Source organism: Cololabis saira, chromosome 19 (assembly GCF_033807715.1).
Source record: "Cololabis saira isolate AMF1-May2022 chromosome 19, fColSai1.1, whole genome shotgun sequence".
Taxonomy (NCBI): Eukaryota; Metazoa; Chordata; class Actinopteri; order Beloniformes; family Belonidae; genus Cololabis; species Cololabis saira.
In genome coordinates this window covers 30559778-30581006 of record NC_084605.1, presented here as the reverse complement: position 1 = coordinate 30581006, position 21229 = coordinate 30559778, and the positions used below count along the sequence as shown (strand labels likewise).

The window sequence follows — 21229 nt, the reverse complement described above, 5'->3', positions numbered from 1 at the left end:
GCATTGCATATTTATTTCTATCAATATATTTCGAAAGAATTCCTTTTAATTGTTCATTATCCAATAAAAATGAAAATGATCATCTATAGCTATAGGAAATACTAACGTGAGTAAATTATATCCATCGGAAAAGGCATTATTGGTGAGTGTAAAATGAAATGAGAATCACAATAAGCCAGTGAAGCATGAAATTACTGCTTATAGTAGCTCAGGAGTACAAGTCACCCTCTGCATGTGTACAACTTACCACAACGGCCATTGATAATAGAGTTAGAGGGAGCCGTGACCTGTTTCATATGTCACTTCCTGCATCAAAGCCACAAGGTCTGCAACCCCGCTCAATCATGTAAATCAAAAGCGTGTAACCAAAGCAAATATGAGCCGATGAGTTATTCATCATGTGCCTGAGAGTGAATTTATTCTATTACTCAGTGAGATGTCATCCATCACTCTCATCCGAATCACACACACCGTTGGCCCAAAGATCGCTATTTAATCTTCAGCAAGTCAAGCAGAAAGACCAGAATAGCTGCTCTCCAAAAGGACCTGCCCCCGACCCGACGGAGGAGCTGCGGGGTCAAATGATCAACAAAACCCGCGAACAGGCTCGGTGGCGAAGAGGGCGAGGAGTGGCGTGGCCTCTGCCCTGCATTCATAACTGCTGCTCAGCTGGGAGTCCCAGCGTGGAGATATTTCCTCCATCTTATCTTTTATTCATCGTCTTAATTTCAGTTGCAGCATCGCACAGCCAGACCTTCCCCTGCGGTGGATAACTGCTTATGATGGTGTCATTAAAAAAAGTGCAGAAAAACAATGGTCAAACATAAATTATTGACTGACTTTGAAAAGAATGCCGGCTGATATGACTTGAATTGCTTATAAGATTTAAATTACCATTGGCTATATAGATGTAATAGTCGAGGGATTCAAAATGCTGAGAAAATCCTTCCACATAGTCCTCCATTGTCCGTTACGGGGGAATGAATTATGGGTAGAGATATATACGAGAATGGCTCTTGTCTCTGGACCCTTCAGTGAGATAAACTTAACTTTCGTTCAATCCTATTTTGAATCCAAGGACAATGTTAATAACGAAGATGACACTCGAGACATTCATTGAAATGTGAACAGAGATGATGAAGAGCAGAGAGATGCTAAGGGAGGGGCTCCACCTTCTTCTCTCAGCTGTTCAAGGTTAACGCAACTGTAGCGGGGCCTATGAGCGCTTCGACCGAAGACAGTACAGCACCTGCTTAGTGCCGGGACGTGTGGTGATGCAACTGCGTATCACTTTTGTTGTCTTAAAGAAGCGCAAAGACACTTCTGCCATTTTAGCTCAGTAAACTGAAAAAAATACATCTAAGCGCATGTAAATAAAACATATTTAAATCTGTGATATTAACAATTAAAAATTAAGTTTGTTGCTTTACATGAATACATCTAGTTTTGAACTTAATCTGCATTGGTTCAAAAAACAAGACATTGTGCATTTTTTCCTTAACAAGCATGTATTTCTGTAATCCCAGGCAATCTTTTCATTTACACACAAACAACAAGCAATGATCTTGTTGTATTTACTTTTCCTTTAACAGTTTTAATCTATTGGGCAGATTGACCAACGTTTAGATGAAACATGCTTTATTTGTTTAAGTAGAAGACAGTAAAAAATATCTTGCTTGATCTACTTTAAAAAAATTAAGGCGACTTTTTGCATGAGATTTTTATGTAAATCAAGAAAGACTAGTCTTTGTATAAACTGCTAGTATGTACAAAATTAATTTGCAAGTAAAGTCAACTTAATTGTAATAAAAATCTTTTTTTTCTTTTTTTTCTTTTTTTTCCTTTTTTCTTTTTTTCCTCTTTTTCTCTTCTTTTTTTGTTCTCTTTTTTTTTCTTCAACTTAATTTTGATAAATAAAGTAAACTTAACACAATTGATGTTGACTGTACTTGCAAAATGTATTATTTACATACAAAAAATTAAGTGGTTTATACAAAGACTAGTCTTTCTTGATCTACATAATAATCTCATGCAGTTGCCTTTTTTTTTTAAGTAGATCAAGCCAGATATTTGTATCAGTGTAGGTCAACTATAGGAAGGGTTATGTTAAGTCACTTTTGCAACTTTGTCCAAATGTTGGGGCCTGATTTATGCTCCTATGTTGGAGCTACATCACCAGTGGCTTTGAAGCCAACCTAGAGCAGCTCACAGCAGTCTGCTACTCCAACTAACAGCACAACAAACCAAACCAAACCTCAAAATCACAGAGATTATTAAGCTTAGCTTTACGTTACCGCTTAGATATCAAATTCAAAATGTTAAGCATTAATTAGCTAAAGTGATGACATCGAGCAAATCCCCCACCCCATCCCCTGTACTGTTGTCATGGATGTAAAATCTAGCTATCTGTACTGAAACCATTTATTGTATAGGGCTGTAAATATGCTTATTTCAGCTGTAAAGCTGAACATTTTAACATGGAGGTCAATGGAGATTTACTCACTTTTGGAGTCAGCAACTAGTGGTGTTTCAAAGTACTGCAATTTTTGCTACGTCTGCATTCTTTCTTTCCAAAAGCCATCAACATGCTGAACAAATACAAGTAAATTATATGTACAGTTACCACACATTTTTAAATACTCCTATACTTTTTATTCTTATATTATTATTTTGCGTATCTGCACTTTTTACTTACTTGTTGTTTTTACTTTAATTGTTTTGCACTGAGCACAGGAGAAGCTCTACAATTTCGTTGTACATTGTATAATGACAATAAAAGGCTTTCAATTCAATTCAATTCAATTCACGACAGCTCTAAGAGCCGGGTGTTCTTTATTGGAAAATACATCTAAAACAAGCATAATGTGTGAATCCATATGTTTACTGCTGGCCAGTCAAGGGTGTATCATCATAGGTACATCATCTACCCAAAGTACTTTGTGCCGATCAAGAAATGGTGGACACTGCTGCTGACTGACGATTTTGAAAAGAAAAAATACAGGGTTTTTTAAGCAGCATAAAGGAACTGAACGTGGCCGTTTAGTCGCCTCCAAGACACTCCGCAAATCTACTCTTGTCTTGTTTTGTCTTCCATCATCACTTTGTTGAGTCTTTTGTTACTTCTGCCAGTATATATACTGTGAATATCATCATTGTTGAAGTGTGATGCAGTGCCGTAAAGACAGAACAGCTCACCTGAAGGACAAAGTTACTATGGTAGTTTTTCCCAAAACTAGTAGGGAGGGTAAATTGTGAAAGCCAAATGATGCTACATGACAGTAATCAAATATTCCTTCAAATGAAAGTGAGATTTTGGAATAAAAGGCTCATTAGAACAAATGATGATAGACGCCACAAAGCGCCCCCCCCCCCCTTCAGCTGATTGGTCCATATTTGATAGTTCCTACTTTCTGCCATAACTTTTGAATGGTTTAACATAAAGACTCGTGGGTGGTCTCATCGGACTCGGTTTTGAGTCCTTGAACATAATTGGTGCAAATTAGCCCCGCCCCTTCTTCTGATTGGTCGATATTTGACCTTTATTGGTGAAAATTGCACGTGCGAGGGCCCGTTCATCGCTGCTTGCACCTTTAATTTTAAAATTTAATTGCATCTTTAACACAATATGCAATCAAATGTATTATGTGAATGACAGCACTTGGGTTGGTGGAGTATTTGCATAAGAGCGGTGCTGTCACGCAGCAGTTTTCATTGTATTATTGATCAGGATGAACTCAGATGTGCATGTCTGTAACTTATTTTTCAACAAAATTTAAGTCCAGATGAATGAATATAGTTCTGGCGATATCTTTGTTTGATTCTTAGCATTTATATTAGTTTTTGGGATTAAAGTTACTCTGATTACCAATGATAAAGATCTAAAAAAATATATATATATCAATTTGTGTCTAACTGCTTTGCTAAATTCATTATTATGAATTCATTTACGTAATGGTAACCATTTATATGTATTTGTCCATTTGGTCTACATGAGATAAAGGTTATAAAGTCATGGAGAAGGACGCAAATTTGCATCTGTCAAATGTTTCTGACCTTGACGTTGATTCATATTCTTTGTTTGTTATACATGAAATGGGTTTGGTGATAGAATTTCAGATGTAGGTGGAAATAAAAGAAATGACAAAGTACCATAAGTCTGAATGAGAAGCCATGAAAAAGCCAGCGTGATTAATAGATACTCGTGTGTAGGTGGACTGAATCTTTTGGGGACTTTTATCGCCTTTGGTGTTTAAATTTCCATCACGTTGGTGACAAATTCAGCCTGCCACATTTACTTCGTCAATAGAAATTCATCAACACACGACACTGCTTTTCTTGAAGATGGATTTAAAAAACAACGTTACCCACACAGAAACGGGAAACGCTGTGGAAATGTTGTGCGAGACGTTCCGACTCTACCGAAACTATGTCTCGGCATCGAGTTTCATCAAATTCATATATAGCACAGAAGCAAAACAAACAAGTAGGAGAGCTCTGAAAACACTTAAAAAGAACCAGACAGCACCCAACAAAGAAAACAAGTTCAAGATGGTCCACAAACACCTGGTCCTGCTAACCTCCACTCTCTCTATAAGACCTGACAGTCGGGATTTCCACATGTGGACCAAAGTTTAGTCTACAGTTGCTTGTATTTTCTTAAGAAGAGCATATAGAAAAAAGAAAAAAGGGGGTTGGTAATTAATTCAGAGGGTCTGTGCGCTGTTTCCTCTGTAATACCTCCAAACCACCAAAGACTCATAAATTACATCGATCCAACTGATCTCTAAACTAGATATTCAGGCAAGAAAGAAGGAAAAAAGAAATCAGAATAAGTCTCGTATTCAAACAATGCCAGATGTTGAGTGTTACAGTCGCAGAGGATCTTTCCATGTAGAACTGTTGGTCTTTTTTCTTTCCTTTTCTTTTCATTTACAGTTTGGGCTATTGTGGCACACATCTGTAAACACCGTTCTACAGTCTGGAATCATAAAAAAACCCAAACCTCAGCCTGGTCAACCACCGCTAAAATCTCACTTCATAGCACAGCTGTGATGTAAATGTATAAATGCATCAACAATTTTGGTAAACGCTTGATTGCATTGTCATGAAAGGCTAAATAGGGGGATCCAATACCAAATTCTTGGACTGTGTGTCTCCAGTTGACGGCATTAAGAGTGATTTAAAAACACTGGGAATGGAAAACTAGACCTGCGATGCCGCTTTTGTTAAACGTTACAGTTTTCAAAAGTCATCCTTAAACGTTTCGAGCTTGATTTCTAAAGAACTGATTGGTTACTTCTTCTCAGTCAACCATTTTAAGCAGTAATGAGAAGTAATGAGAGTAATGAGGTGTTTTTGGTCAGTACTGACACTAGTCTAGAAGGATGTCTTTGAACAGTAACAAGGTTTTGTGATATAGTTCCTTCAGAGCAAGGATTGTGCAATTATCACATTTTAATCGCGATTATTATTTATTTCCATTGACCCCCGCTAAGCCTTAGGTGAGTGATTCCTTTCATGTTGTTTCAGGCCAGAAATGTTAAGGGATTATTGAAGCAACTCTCCCAGCATTTGCCAAGCTGGCCTGAATCTTTTATATTAGTCTGGAGTTTCATTGAGTCAAAAATCTAAGTAAAGCGTGGAAAGTTTTATTATGAAGATTGATCGTTGCAACATCCTTCAGAAGTCAGCGGATAATGGTGTTTTTAATCATCTTGATTTCAGTGGTGAAGAAAATAATCGTAATTAATGATTTTTTTCCGCCCTTTAATCAAGCATATTCTCTCTGGACTTAAAATACATCTATATCAGATTTTGAACAATCTGAGGAATGTGTCTGGATTCAGCTAGGCCAGGGGTCGGCAACCCAAAATGTTGAAAGAGCCATATCGGACCAAAAAAACTAAAAACAAATATGTCTGGAGCTGCAAAAAATGAAAAGTCTTGTATAAGCCTTAGAAAGAAGGCAACACATGCTGTATGTATCTATATTAGTTATATTAGCCTACTATCAAAATTACCAAGTTGGATACAAATACATAAGAGTTCACATACCTGCATAAAAGCGCAGTCTGCTCAATATCGATCACATCACACGACTCAACACAATAATTGAGTAGCTGGCGCTGAATTTATGTCCTTGATTTGCTGATCGGTGATGTTGCTGCCATTTTAATGGCCTTTTCCTTTCCTGTCTTAGCGGTAATATCTCGGTTTTGTTTTTGAAGTCTGCAAATAGTTTTCCACGTTTTATTATCTCCCCGGTTACAACAAAACTTGCAGCAGTAGTGGAGTTTGGAGATGCAATCCACTTCATAAATCTATTTTTGCGCTCTTCTAATTTCTCCAGAAGTAATGCGAGTAATTGCACTTTTTCCTCTCACTCCCAACTAGATACTTGGCTTTAAATGTAGCATGCCTTCCCTGGAAATGTCTTTCCACATTACTCTTTTTGTTCTTGGACAACTTCTCGCTACAGAGCAAACATTCAGTCAATGAATGCAAATGATTCGGTCCGAGAAACGTTGAATCCTCTTTTCTCCTCAGTTATTTTTCTCTTTTTCCCTTTGGGATCCATTGCCCATCACACAGCTTGTTTGTTTACAACAGCCACCTGCCTGGCGCCGCCCTGCTGGTAGAAACGTGTGTCGCAGGCTCCGGCGCTAATCTTCGTTAACAGAAATGTTGAAGTTTAATATTTATTCTACACATTTTTACAGCATTGGATAGTGATGCACCGAAATGAAAATTTGTGGCCATTTTCTCTCGTTCAAATCCAGTTAATCGGGTAGGGGCGGGGCTAATCGCCACAATTTGAAGCCTTGTATAATAATTGTAAAAATCTGGGTTATTTTCGTGGAGGATCTCGTCAAACATAGACAGTGAGGGTTCTCCACCGCATCGGTAGTACTTTTCTCTGCGCTGTGCGTCCCGTCTCCATCACCAAGCGGCTTTCCCAAATCCAACTCAGCCTGGATCATTTCTCGTGTCCTCTGCTTTTTCCCCACATCCAAGTAATGACCTGACATGCTGACATGTTTGCTGCATTAACACCGCACGCCCCTCACTCCACACTGTTCGCTTCATCACATGCCGTTTTTATTTGTTCGGTTTTTTCCCCACTTATTCCACCGAACACCGAAAGTGTTTTTTTTGCTATTTTCGGCCAAACAATTTCAGTTACCGAACATTCGGTGCATCAATAGCATTGGAAAATGTTAAGAATGTTTGTGTCATGTTTGTGCTCCTACAGTAACCATATTAAAACAAAAAATATATTTCCCTCCCCATCTATTTCCATTTTCAAACATTTTTGAAAAAGCTCCAGGGAGCCACTAGGGCAGCGCTAAAGAGCGGCGGCTCCAGAGCCGCGGGTTGCCGACCCCCGAGCTAGGCGAAGGCGCCTAGGTAGCACAGCTACCTTTGCTCCTCTTTGAAGGCTACTGTCCGAGGCTAGAGCACACCACCTGAACGGTCTCTAGCCCAACAGCTTCTACCTGTTGCAGTAGCCCAGTGGTCCAGTCAAGCAACTTACACCTGGGATCATTTCGGGAGCTTTCCAAGTTTTTTTTTTTTTTTTTTTTTTTATCCCCGATTTCTTTCCCATTTTATCACCCAGTGCTCCTACCTAACAGTCCTGGGCATTGCCGTCCTCTACCAACCCCAGGAGGGCCTGCACTGAGCTCAGGTCTCCTCCTTAACCTGAGGAGTGAACAGGCCGCATCTTTTCACCAGACAGGGTGGGGCTTCTCCGGGCCGGACGTAGCGCGTGGAAGGATCACGTTATTCCGGCCAGATCCTCCCCACCCCATCTGGTGCCCCGGCTGGCCAGAGGGGGCAGTATAGCCCAGGACTGTGTGCATGTTTTTGTGAGGGTAGCTCCCATTAGCTACCCAATGGAACACGGGGAGAACATGCAAACTCCACACAGAAAGGCCTTGGGGAGCTTTCCAAGTTGGCCAACTAGCCACTAGCTACTACCAACAATGTTTGAAACAACTGCTGCCACCGCCCGGCCCACCGCTCGCGGGCCCAGGCTGGTCACAGTTGCCCGCAGAATGGCCGAGCATACCAGCTTAATCCCAAAGGCGACAGCGGGTCCCAGCAGAGCTTCAGATGTTGTTTCAGCGGTGACATTTGAAATGAGGACAGATTTAATCAGAATAAACCTTAGTTTGCATTATGATGAGTTATCATAAGGTACTCCAGCCAAGACTTATATCCAACGTCCAGTAACTGAACTAAGGTGGGTGAGTTCCAGCCAGCTTCCACGGCCTGCTTTTTGGACCCATGTGCACACTTTTTGAATTAAACCAGGGTTGGATGGCATCAATTCTTACAAACATGGAAACATGCAGTCGGATGAACAAGAGGCACTTTTGAGAAAACCTGCTGATGTCATGGGAGTTTGCTCAGTCTGTGGTAGCTATTATATCTAACGTCACCCATTCTACAGATGAAAATTGTAATAGTTCCATAGATTAAGAGAAACTATAGAAGACAGTGACTACTCATTTATTTGATCATGTGAGTTTTCTCTCCATTTGGGCCACCTGCCATGCTATTTTTCAGCTCTCCTCAAATAAACTTGTTACACTGTGCAGATGGAAGGAGTAATTCTGTGTAAAGACATTCGGATTTTTGTTGCATGCACAACTTTGAGGACGGCACCATCTCAGCTCAGTGAACTGGAGCAGGTTATTGAAAGATACACTTTTCCATCTGTAGCTGTGCAATGATGATGAAAGGCACTGTGGTTTTGCTTCCAGCTCCCCAATTTCTTAAAGTTCTCCAGGTGGTGTGCAGAAATCCTGTGCAGTACACTTTCACACCTAGTCAACAGTCATCTCAAACTGTGCCGAGCCTCCTGCCTGATTGTAAAATGTTCAAGGATTGAGTGTTAGCCCAGGACTGCCAAGAAAATGTGTGAATTAAGAGAATGTAGACTATTACAGAGTCTGCTGGCTTACTGCTCCAGTACTTGGGAGCAGGTCAGATGAAAAAACTTTTAGAGAGACTACTCGAGAGCATCCCAGTGGATCCATAATATTAACTTAGCCCATGTATTTCAGCTTATAAGACTCGGTGCTTTCTCCTCTCCCTGTTACATTATACACAACACCAGGATAATTAAGTTCTGGACAAATTCCCCTGACTTAACATGCAAGCGGGTTAATTCTCCAAATTAAAGGTGAGCAAAAAGGGATATCCTTTTGATATAGGGTAATTATTCCAGGGTACTTTAATTTTTAAGGTTGTCAATACATGCCACTTCGAGCAGAAGGATTACTTTTGCCGTAATGTGAGTGTCGAGTTAATCACAATAATGAATCTGTTCTCTCCTGCTCCGTCGAGGAGGAAGATTGCAACACGGAAAGAAAAAAAAAGAGCTCTACCTGCTCGGCTACATTCTGATAAATGGTGGCAGGGTGAGAGATGTTCAACGGCCGCACATCCATCCTGCAAAGCGTAATAATTCCACTGCTACACTAATGGTTCACATTGGAAACAGCTGCCTGCACAGATATAAAACTCCAACTTCAAATTAACTTGGCGGGGATAATCCCACAAAATGATAGCTGCAGCAATGAAAATAACATTTGTACAAATTCCTCTTGACCCTAGCCCGTGAGGTGAGAGAAGGGGGGAAAAAAGGCTTTAAAAAATAAAAAATAAAAGCCCCTCAGTTGGATCTTGCACTTCCGCTGGAAATTTCAGAGCTGTCTGGTAAACGGAACTCCATGTTGACCTCCGACCTCGGCCAGACGTGCGTCCAAATGGCACGTGTATGTGAGGACATGGCCTCTTGTTTGGGCTGAATAAGCCCCAGTGTTGCTGCTGCAGCAGCTGTGCCTAGTAATTATTAAGAATATTGTATTATTATTAGTTTAACCTCTGATGTGTGTAGGTCATTCAAAAAAAGACCCAGCCCACAGTCTGGTGACGACCAGCTGGTAGCTCATTTATAGGGAGCAGCCAGAGTTAATTTGAAAATGAACACATCACTCTGTGCTTCTGTATATTGTTTCGATGACCACAGAGCTGCACTGGGGCTCCTTGCAGTGGCGTCTGGATGACACATATTGAGCAGCACACACAAATAAAACCACTAATAGTGGCTCCACTTTCCAAACAGATTCCATGGCAACACATAAAAGTAGCCATGGCCCCTCTGGTGGAGAATAAACAGGATATTTTACTGCATAAAAAACACAGTAACAGAATATTCATGCCCAGTTTCACTTTATTACCAATTTAGAGCAAAGCTTTTCACAGTTTTGCCTCCTCAGCAGTAGTTGTGCAACAATGCAACATAATACACTGACAAGGATATCTACATAATTAGCGATATCACACACATGCCTCTGATTAAAACAATTAAAAGTTAAACAGATTTCTATAAGCAGGAAATCTGCTCTGCAAATAAAACAGCTTTTCTTCTCTTTTTTCTCGTTCTCTTTGTCGGCTTTTTTTATTTTATTTATTTATTAAAGTAATGCCACCAAGTGGTATTGAGTTTTAGTTGGATGCAGTTGGAAGTTAGTGGATCATACCAGGTCACTCTAATGGAGACACGGTGGCTAAAAGAGGTTATAAGCAGGTCAGCCTTGTTAAAAGGGAGTCATGGCTCTACAGAGCAATTATGCACATCGCCTACGTACGAGAGCTATGTCTTAATTTGTATTCATACTTTGTGGTTGATGTTTGTGTCGCTGTGTAATTAAACTACCAAACGGCAGGTGATGGTGCAGGTTCTTTTCTGCAGCACTGTAGCTTGAAGCATTGCATTTGCTTTCATTCATTTCCTTTATGTAGCTCAGACATGGCAACAATGTTGACAGATCTTATGATGAACAACTATAATTCTTACTGACATGGACAATCTATCTTTCTACTTGAATAGAAAACAACGAAGAAGAAGCAGTAGTGTGAAGGAAATACAATGATAGCAAGAGGGCCAATAAAATCTGTTAACCTCTGCATCAATGCATCGTACAGCAATGAACTGCAAGTCGGGCTGTAACAGAGATTATAAAGGGTTTCAAACTACAGCAGACGTACGATATTGGTTCAACATTAGAAGCATAAACCACCTGTTTCAATTCCAGCCTCCCAGATTTTACCCCATACCCCTGCCAAATAATCATTACATTCTTATGAAAGATATATTTGTTATTATGACTTTCACAAAATGTACTTTTTGAAGTGCATTTTGCGGAACACCAAGTAGACCTGCTAGTTTACTGTTAGGAAAGGGGAAAAGAGACGATGCTAACCATCCTTTCATGCCCTATTATTTCTCCCACATGTGCATCCTATTTTTATTTTTTCCAGGAAAATTGAGAGGACATCAAAAAAACAAGAACAAAAACAACATGTTTACTGCTGTGTGTTAGTTGTCTCCATAAATAATATTAATTTCTGTTTATTTATTCCAAAAATGGAACAAAGTCTGGACTATTTGTCCTCAAGTCTTAATTTAAGACATGCAAGATGCTGAGTGAAATCCAAAACTTTGAATTTTGAGTCACCAGATGGAAACTTACTGTAACAAATTAATAAATTACAGCTGATTCTATAAATAAAATAATTCAAGCCACCATTTAAGACAACACTCATTTTGAGTTGCACTGGTTTCAAGTAGTTTGACGTCAGTACACTCACATTGAAGTAAGGTCATTGCTGGGTAAGTGAAGTCCAGTTTAAATTATCCTCTGATTTAAAAAAAAAAAAGCCAAGAACCTAAAGTCCTTCATACTTGAGTCCAGGACTTGTGACTTAAGTCTGCACTCCTGACAAATTAAATCTCCTGACAATCAGTTATCCCATGAATGAAACGGCAAACAAAAGGAGCTGTGCTTATTCGCCAAGATCCATCTATGGAACAACTGGGTACAGATGGTAAGAAATAAAGGCCGGTTTAGTTTCACATGCATCATTAATATGAACAATGACCCTTAACTTTGGCAGCCGCAGACAGCAATTGCGGGTTGCCAGATTTGCTTCCTTTCTCAGCAGCTCAAAGGGCCAACCGTGGTTATCCAGATGATACAGAGTTTCTTTGTTATTGCAGAAATGTGTTCTAACAGCGTGCCAACGACCAGCCTGGCAGGCTGTATTGTACGTTACTTTTTTTCTATTTGATTCACAAATGAAACAGAAATTTAACCAACAACTACCTGGAGAATGTTGTATAATTTGAAACATTTTTTTTCTTTCAGCCAAAAAATGGCTAAAGCATGTAAGTTGCACCCCGTTGTTTACATGAGCCAGTAACTTTGCACAAAACCCTAGAGGAGGTGTCACTCACTCAATGAAGCAGATTTATGTGTGGGAGGTTAATCACTGGATGCTCTTCAATCACAATAACAAATAGCCTTGGACCTCTGCTTCATACAGACAACATCCTCTGGAGCAGTTGCTCATCCACAGCCACATAAATCCCTGACAGTGATCCACTATTCTCATCAGGAATACATCACGTAGCTTCACTGGAGGATCCATCCGTCACCGGATGGCCTGCAGCCACAATTACTTTCAAAGTCCAAATTCCACATTTAAGAACCAACAGAGAGTATCCAGTACTGACATGTCTTGGTTTGTGTGAAGCAGAATGTACAGTATTTTGCTTAGCGATGAGTTGGGTTGAATCCACGACAAATGTTTCTTCCTGGTTAGTTAATGAGTTTGCAGAAACTAGGAAAAGATTTACTCAACAACTCTTTAAAATTCTCAAAGGCTCAAACGAAAGACAACCACACTTCTGCTACAAGAACCAAGAAAAGGAAATCCAGGAATCTCTCACCTTGACCAGGTAAACAACATAAAGTGACCAAAAGACCCTAATGACGCACAAGCGAGATTAATTTTATGATCCCGAAAACTCCAAATGAATCAGTTAGGACTGAAGAAGGCCTTGCTATGAGAAGTGAAAGGTCTCTGAGTCTTACGCAGACCTGGATGACTGAGAATGTACACCAGCGTGCAGCTAAGATGAGGAGACATCCCAGGTTGTGCTCTGCTACAGGACAACAGCAGGTTGGCTGTCCCACGCTGTGAGGCTGCTGTGGAAACACGTCATTGCAGCTGCTTCTGGCACAACGTGACTGAACTAGACCAGCCAGGGTTAAGAAAAAAAAAGAAAAGAAAAACCTTTTTAGGAAATACATACATATGGTTTTGGGAGGCAGCCATGTGTGCCCTCTCGAGCGCCCTGACTGATGCATTTCTTGACTCTGAGCATCCTTCAGCAGTTGCTCAAATAAATAAAAGAGCCCTAAAGGAGCGGTCAGATGCTTCAATGGAGAAACACAGAGGAGCCCTTCAGAAGGTCAGAGTGAAAAAAAACCACAACAATGTTGAAAATAAAGGTGGTGGTGGAGTTATCAGAACAAGGCCTGACATCACGACTCATGTTAGGGCTGGGCGATATGGACCAAAAGTCATATCTCGATATTTTCTAGCTGAATGGCGATACTCGATATATATCTCGATATTTTTTCTGTGCCATAATTGGGGTTTCCCCCAAAGCATTATAGCATAGCATCTCTATTAGCTTCATTTTTTCTGAGGCAAACCCTTAAAAAAAACAGTCAGTTTTAATACAATGCCTCGTGCCAAATGTCACGCAGGTACATTTATTAACAAAGGTCTGCACAATATCAAAATGTATAAAACAAATGAAATAAAAATAAACTGCCTGCATATATAGAATAAAATGATTCTTGAATAAAATAAAACAAATATCCCTTTCCTGCATAACAATTAAATTAAAATACACTGCAATTAATACAATGTAGACAGTAACAGGCAGACTTTTCCACTGAGGTTGACAGTTGTGCAAATAACAAAACATTTGTGCTAATCTCAAATAAAACATTCAAGTCAATTTGTCACAAAATAAGCTATATCAAAATTTAAAAAAAAAAATTATAAAAAAAAAAAAAAAAATTTTAAATCGATATAAACGATATTGTCTCGTACCATATCGCGTTTGAAAATATAGCGATATATATTAAAATCTCGATATATCGCCCAGCCGTAACTCATGTTAGATATCCACATTAGGGACAAGACACAGCGCCTCTGTTGACCCGAATGGCAGAAAAGGTCCCAGACAAGCATTCACTCTCGAAGAAGGCAAGAAAATGTGGAGCAAGTAGAGGCTGGCAGAAAATCAGGCAAACCAGCCAAGTGTTTAATAGTGTCTAATTTCTCGTTGGTTTATGGTATTTGCCTCATCGAAAAGACAGTAAATTAAAATAGCATGTATGAACAAGAGCATCGGCATGCTGAATCCATGACAATTAATGCAAGATGGCACACTTATTCACAGCCAAGTCTTCATTTGGACCCGAGTGCATCGGCTAATGCACTGTGCATGTTTTCCGAAACAGATTTCCTCGATTCATCTTCCAAACTCGCACTAATCCAGTGCAAAGTTCTGCCCGGGCACTGGTGAACGTTTAATCACTGTCATTGACTATTGACCCCAAATCCATGAATCTGAAAAGGGCACCGCTCTTTGTAAGTTTGCTGCCAAGCGCTTTCAAGCTCCCTTGATGAAGCGACCTTAAAAAGGCCGTGTAAATCGAATTCCCATAGATTTCCTCCCCTATTTCACTTGAATGAGCTTCCCACGAGAACCCTGTGACAAATGTTTCAATAACCAAGCCATGCTTTTTGTGTGCATGTGTGTGTGTGAGCGTGTGTGTGTGTGTGTGTGTGTGCTGTGGTAATTAAGAGTGAACAGCTGTTTTTTTTCTCGTTTTCACAAAAAGCTCTGCTCGGAAAATGTCTCAAAGTTCATCTTGAAAGTTGCCTTTCTTCTCCTGCTTCGGTCACATTTGCACATGTCGAACTGAGGAAGTCTCTTTTTCATAATTGAGAGAAGAGTTATGACGTGGATATTATTCATTCATGGTTCAGCGTTTTTTTGTAAATGAATACTTCATCAACTCATTACGGAGAGCAGAGTTAACTCCACGTCTAAATCAAGACTGATCAGCCAGGAGTATTGCGCCCCGACTCGTGTTGGACAGAGTAATTCATCAAAGCGCCTCGGCCACTCCACAGAAATCCACGGTGGGAGGGATGAAACGAGCACAAGCAAAAACAGAGCGTGCCAGCTGGAGGCCGTGCACACTACATGCCTGGTCGAAGTCATTCTAATCATCCATCCCACTCTCTGTGTAATAATACACTGCAGCGGGAGAGAGAATCCCCACCACATTTAGAACGCCTACTGCGGGTCTCAGCTGCCCACACAGACTTCGTCAACTTCCAAAGAGCGGCACAAACTGACACAGCACACACACGGAGTGCATATTTCTAGTCACGCCATGTAAACAGCATCATTAGCAAATATGTGCCCTGAATTGCTAGCCTGATTCCGGTCGATCAGAATATTTCATTCAGACTGACGGCTGCAGTGGAATCTTTTAGATAATGTGTTCAAAAGAGAAGAAGAAGAAGAATTCAGCTCTTAATCTTATCATCTCTTTGGTTAAAATCTGTGTTTCTGTTTCCATAAATTATAGTGGAGATAAAACTAATGACTGGAATTACTTCTTCTGAAGAAAACAAATATGTTTCCTCCACTGAATGGATTTAATTTCATCAATGAAATCTGAAAGACAAACATTCAGCTGCAAGTAGGAGCTTTGCTTATGTCCTACATGTGACATTCAGACTAAATGCTACTGCACCTTCTGATTCCTTGCAATCATAATATTTCAATCAGATTGAATAAATATTGGTCCTTGCGACCAAAACTGAGCATACGGATGTAGCAAATTATCACATTTGAGAAACTCTATAACACTATAACAATTTCCTATGATACACGACTCATGAGTTCATTCAATTCAATAGTTTTCAATTTAGGACGATAAGAGTAGAAGAGGTAGAAAAACATTTGCATTCCATTAAAAGTGATAAGCCATGTGGTGTGGATCATTTATATGGTAGGTTACTGAGGCTGGCGGTCTATTCAGAAGCCGATATGCCATATGTTCAATTTATGTATTGAAAATGGTGTTTATCCACAGCCATGGGAGATAGCGAAGGTTGTTCCGCTGTCAAAAAACAGCAGGGAGCCTTTTGCTGGTCCAAATAGTAGCCTGTGAGTATTCTACCAGTGTTAAGTACATTAATGGAGAAAATAATATGTAAGCAAATTCAACGTTACTTTGAAGAGAACAGCATCAACTCTGAGAGTCAACATGCATATAAACCAGGCTATTCCACGAGCACAGCACTAACATCACTAACTGAAAATTGGCTTAAATATATTGACAGGAAGTCTGTGGTTGGTGATGTGCTTTTGGATTTTAGCGCTGCATTTGATATCATTGATCATGAATTACTACTCAAGAAACTTTTGGCATATAATTTTAAAGCACAAGCTATTAAATTTATGAACAGTTATTTGGTTAATAGACAGCAATGTGTAATGTTTAATGGCAGCCATTCAGATATGTTAACCTCTCAATGTGGCGTCCCCCAAGGCAGTTGCCTAGGTCTATTGCTCTATTCTATATTTGTAAATGATTTACCACATGTACTAAAAAGTGCATGTATGGAAACGTATGCGGCTGACACTCCGATGTATGTCTCTGCAGAAAATGTAGTGTGTATTAATAAGTTGTTGCAAGATGAGTTGATGATGGTCTCCAACTGGGTTACTGAAAACAGGTTAAAATTGAATGTTGTTAAAACAAAGAGTATTATTGTGAGTTTTAGATACATGCTAAGATCTAATCCTGAACTAAGTCTTGCTTTGCATGATGCCGTTATTGAGCAGGTCAGAAAGGCCAAGTTGTTGGGTGTGATCATTGATGAAACACTTTCCTGGTCTTCACATATCAATAAAATTGTATCTAAAATGAGTAGTAATATTTCAATGATTAGAAGAGGAGCTCACCTGTTGACTGCCTCAACAGTAAAAAAGGCATTACAATCTTTAGTTCTATCCAGTCTTGATTACTGCCCAACAATATGGTCCAGTGCTACAAGGCAAGATTTAGACAAACTCCAGCTCACACAGAGCAGGGCGGCGCCTCGCTCTCCGCTGCTCTGCAAGGAGGAGTGTTGAGTGGATGCAGCCGCATTGTCCTGGATAAAAATTGACCAAAGGCTGGCGTGTAGCCTGGTAACATTTTGGTTCAACATCTGGAATATTGGTAAACCTATCAATGTGTTATCACATCTAAAACCCAGCAATACTCAACATGGCTCTGCAACCAGATCTGCTTCTGGTGTTCACTTTCCTCTTCCTCTACCGAGAAACAATGCACTAAAGAGGCTAGGGCTGGGCGATTTTGGACAAAAATAAAATCCCGATTTTTCTCTCTGAAAACCCAATTTTCGATTTCGATTTCGATTTTTTTGGTAAAACTACAAAAGACTATGGAATAAATTGTTTAAAATATTTTATCTTTAATTTTTAAAGAAAAATAGCAAACAAATTTCCCTATTGGGAATGAAGTGCAATTGAAAGATACTGTAAATCCTCCTTGAGTTTAGTAAAGTGACAACATTTACAATTTTCTTGATCAAAGATGACTAGACGAGCTCTGTCTGTAATGCAGCCAGCTGCAAAAAAGGAAAATCGATTTTCCGATTTTCCTTTTTTAACATCGATTTTGATTAATAAATCCGATTTAGATTTAAAAGCGATTAATCGCACAGCCCTAAAAGAGGCTATGATGTATAGAGCAGTAACATATTGGAATAAGCTTCCACCACATTTAACCATGATAAACTATAAAGCTAGATTCAAAAATAAATTAAGAAAAGCAGTACTTAGCAAGGAAGTCAGTTTTAGTTAGTTGGTTTATTCTGAAATTCTTGGTTTATTCTGAAATTCTGAGTGTGTAAAATGGAATATTTTTTGTTGTTTGGTTCTGGCGTGTTTCAACAATTTAAGGGTTGAATTCCATTACATCTCAGATCATTTTTGTTTAGATTTAGTTATTTTTTAATCGTAAGGATTGTATTTTATTGTTTTATGTGTGCAATGTTGGACCCCAGGAAGAATAGTCTTCACTGCAGTGAGGACTAATGGGGATCTGTAATAAGTAAATAAATAAATAAATTCATGAGAACTGAGAGGTTGACAAGTCAGAACCTGCCGCCCAGCCATGTGGAGTTTACATGTTTACATATGCTCCCGTTGCTTTTCTCTACCTTCCTCCCACACTTGCAGTCCATGTGAAGTAACTTTGGGATTTGTAGTTGTATGTGGGGCCTGTGAATGAACACGTACAGTATGGTGTCCAGCAACCCACGTCAGAATAAAGTACCTAAAACTGATGGATGACAATGACTTCATCTGAGCGATATTAATAGTGGCATCACGGTAGTCCTTATCAATCAATATATACAAGATATATACTGCACATTCAAATACAGTTGACATAATGTCTGGTAACATGCATTTACATGTATATCCACTAATGTATATGTATATTTCAGTAATGAAAAGCAAAAACAAAGATAAAAACGACTTTTGCTGGCAATGCTGCTGCAAATCCACAATGAAATCACACCGTGTTTCAGGACTACAGTTATCATGAGGGATTCTCCCTCTCTTGTGCACTAATGCCCTATTTACTGTCTTCACCCTGTGTTTCAGAGCATGTTCACAAATGTAGTGTTAAGCAGCCACCAGCTTTGAAGCTTGCTTGAACGCCCAAGTACACTAAATTAAGACGTTTTTTAATCATTACACTGCAGATTAACCTTATAAACGTGAAGAGAAGGTAAGGGATAGGGTTGAAAATATTGTGATGCATCCTTCCCCAACTATAGCAGCTCTTCGTGTGGTTTCATTTCATCCACTACGTCCAAGACTTGGAGACAGTGGCGTCAATTCAGTGGAAGCTAAGGTATGGCAAGGTTACGAGGCACAGAACTTAACTAGAGTATCAATCAACACGTCCAGCAAATACTCATCACAGAAGTCTGATATGGAGCTGATCTGTGTGGTCAAGAAAATTGGAACTTTTTCAAATGCAGTCTCGCTCACTGCAAAAACTCAAAATCTTACCAGGAATATTTGTCTTATTTCTAGTTAAAATGTCTCATTTTTAGTCAAAAGATCTCATTACACTTAAAACAAGAGTCATTACCAGAAAAATAACTTGTTATTTGACCATTTTCACCTGTTTCAAGTAAATTTTCACTTAAGTAATAAGTAGAAAAATCTGCCATTGGAACAACATTTATCTTCTCATTACAAGCAAAACAATCTTGTTCCACTGGCAGATTTTTGTACTTATTTTAAGTGAAAATCTACTTGAAACAGGTGAAAATGGTTGTCTTTGAGTCTTGTCTTAAATGTAATGAGATTTAAAAAAAAAAGACTAAAAATGAGACATTTTAACTAGAAATAAGACAAATATTCTTGTTAAGATTTTGAATTTTTGCAGTGAATAATAACTAGTGAAATCGATCATGTTCTTATTTGCATTTGTAGTTATTCCATAAATGTATTTAAAAAAACAAACATTTACATTTAACCCTTGAAGCAAAGGTGTGACGGCTGCCGTACCTTGCCATACCCAATTGACGCCCCTGCTTGGAGATACATTTAAAATCAGTTTAGTCTGGTGGGAAAGAAGTGATTAGAGTTTAAAATATGAAGTGGGTTGAAGATTGAACAGCAGGTGTTTGGATGGCTCCTCTGAAAACGCTGGACTTCATGTAAGGATCAGAATGGGAAGTGTGACTGCATCAAGCTTGGAAATTTCAGACGGAATGACAATGAAGAAACAAAAAAAGGACACTCCTATATCTAAGAGGGGAACATTCCCAGTCATTCCCACATTTGCTTCCCAGCAGTATGTGGTCTGTGTGGTGTATTTGGTGTGACAAAGACAAGAGAGGACCACTCCGTCCCTCCTGAGGGGTCCCCTGCTCTCATTGGTCAGCAGCAAATCCTTTTGTTTTGGCTCTCACGGCTGAAAATCCCGCATCTCATGAATGGAATCTAAATCCCCCCTATCTATAAAATGTTTTACAGCACCTTTTTCTGAATAGTTTCGAGTAAAAGCGATCTTTACAGGCTTCCTGGGCTGTGACATGATCAGATTTCTCCACTGATAATATTTTTTTCCGCGGCCGTGCGTGTGCTGTTCCAGGACCAGCGCTCTTTATGCCACTTTAAACCGAAGAAACGAGTTAGATTAGAAAACATAGTGAGCCATTCATCCTCTATACGGGCTGCGGGAGCCGCTTCCTCTGAAAGGACTCCGTTATATTAGTGATGTCTCCGTTTGTAGGCTATACAGAGAACACACACTCATAGTCAAATCAGCCCAAAAAAACTTTTCCATCTCTGCACCCACACTCACTGCAGGGGCTCGAACTTCACCCACACCACACGTCCGACAACGATAAGGAATGTGGCACCAAAAAAAAAAAAAAAAACACATAAATGAACGCAGTGACAGGATCATAGAGAGTGGGAATAAAAACCTACCATGAGTTTGTCTCTTAAAGCCGGTAAAACGGCTCACACGACCACCAGCCGGATCAAACAACTCCTCATATCCAGCTGCTTTTTTTCTTTTCTTATTTCCATTCCGGTCGTGGCTCAGGCGGTCAGCGGCATTTCCAGGTGGGTGCGGGGGTTAGTGTGAGCTCTGAGCCCCGCCAGCAGGAGCAGACCTGGGAACTAGTGTAGACTGCGCGCCGGTGACAGCTCCGCTCAGCCTGCACATGGAACTACTGCGGAAGCAGAGCGCGTCTCGCTCTATAACCGGGGGGGGGCGGGGGGGTGAGAGGGTGAGGGGTGAGAGGGTGAGGGGTGAGGGGTGACGGGGTGAGTGGTGGGGGGTGGCTCACTACAATAATCTCTCCACACAGCAAAGCCACTCTGGCGAGAAGATCGTGGCAGTAATTCACACATATAAAGAAACAAGTCATCATTTATGAAATGTTTATGATAACATTTTGATTTTTTTTTATTTGATTTTTATTTGTCTCAAACATGCACAAGCATAAAACAAACTGTATATATAATAATATTTTAAAAAATAGCACATTGCGATGCAGTGAAGTAGTGCAAGTTCGAGAAGGAGCTGAATATATATATATATATATATATATATATATATATATATATATATATATATATATATATATATATATATATATATATATATATATATATATATTAGTGGTGGGGAAAAAAATCGATATTGCAATATATTGTTGCGCTCTC

At 39.6% G+C, this 21229-nt stretch overlaps 1 protein-coding gene across 1 annotated transcript in view; it reads right to left on the bottom strand.

Moving 5' to 3' along the window:
* Positions 1-20719, bottom strand: part of LOC133418898 (carbohydrate sulfotransferase 15-like) — a 53190-nt gene extending 32471 nt beyond the window's left edge. The window contains exon 1 of the mRNA XM_061707797.1: positions 20486-20719. The gene's annotated coding sequence lies outside the window, so the exon portion shown is untranslated. The remainder of the gene's footprint in view (positions 1-20485) is intronic.
* Between the last annotated feature and the right edge of the window lie 510 nt (positions 20720-21229).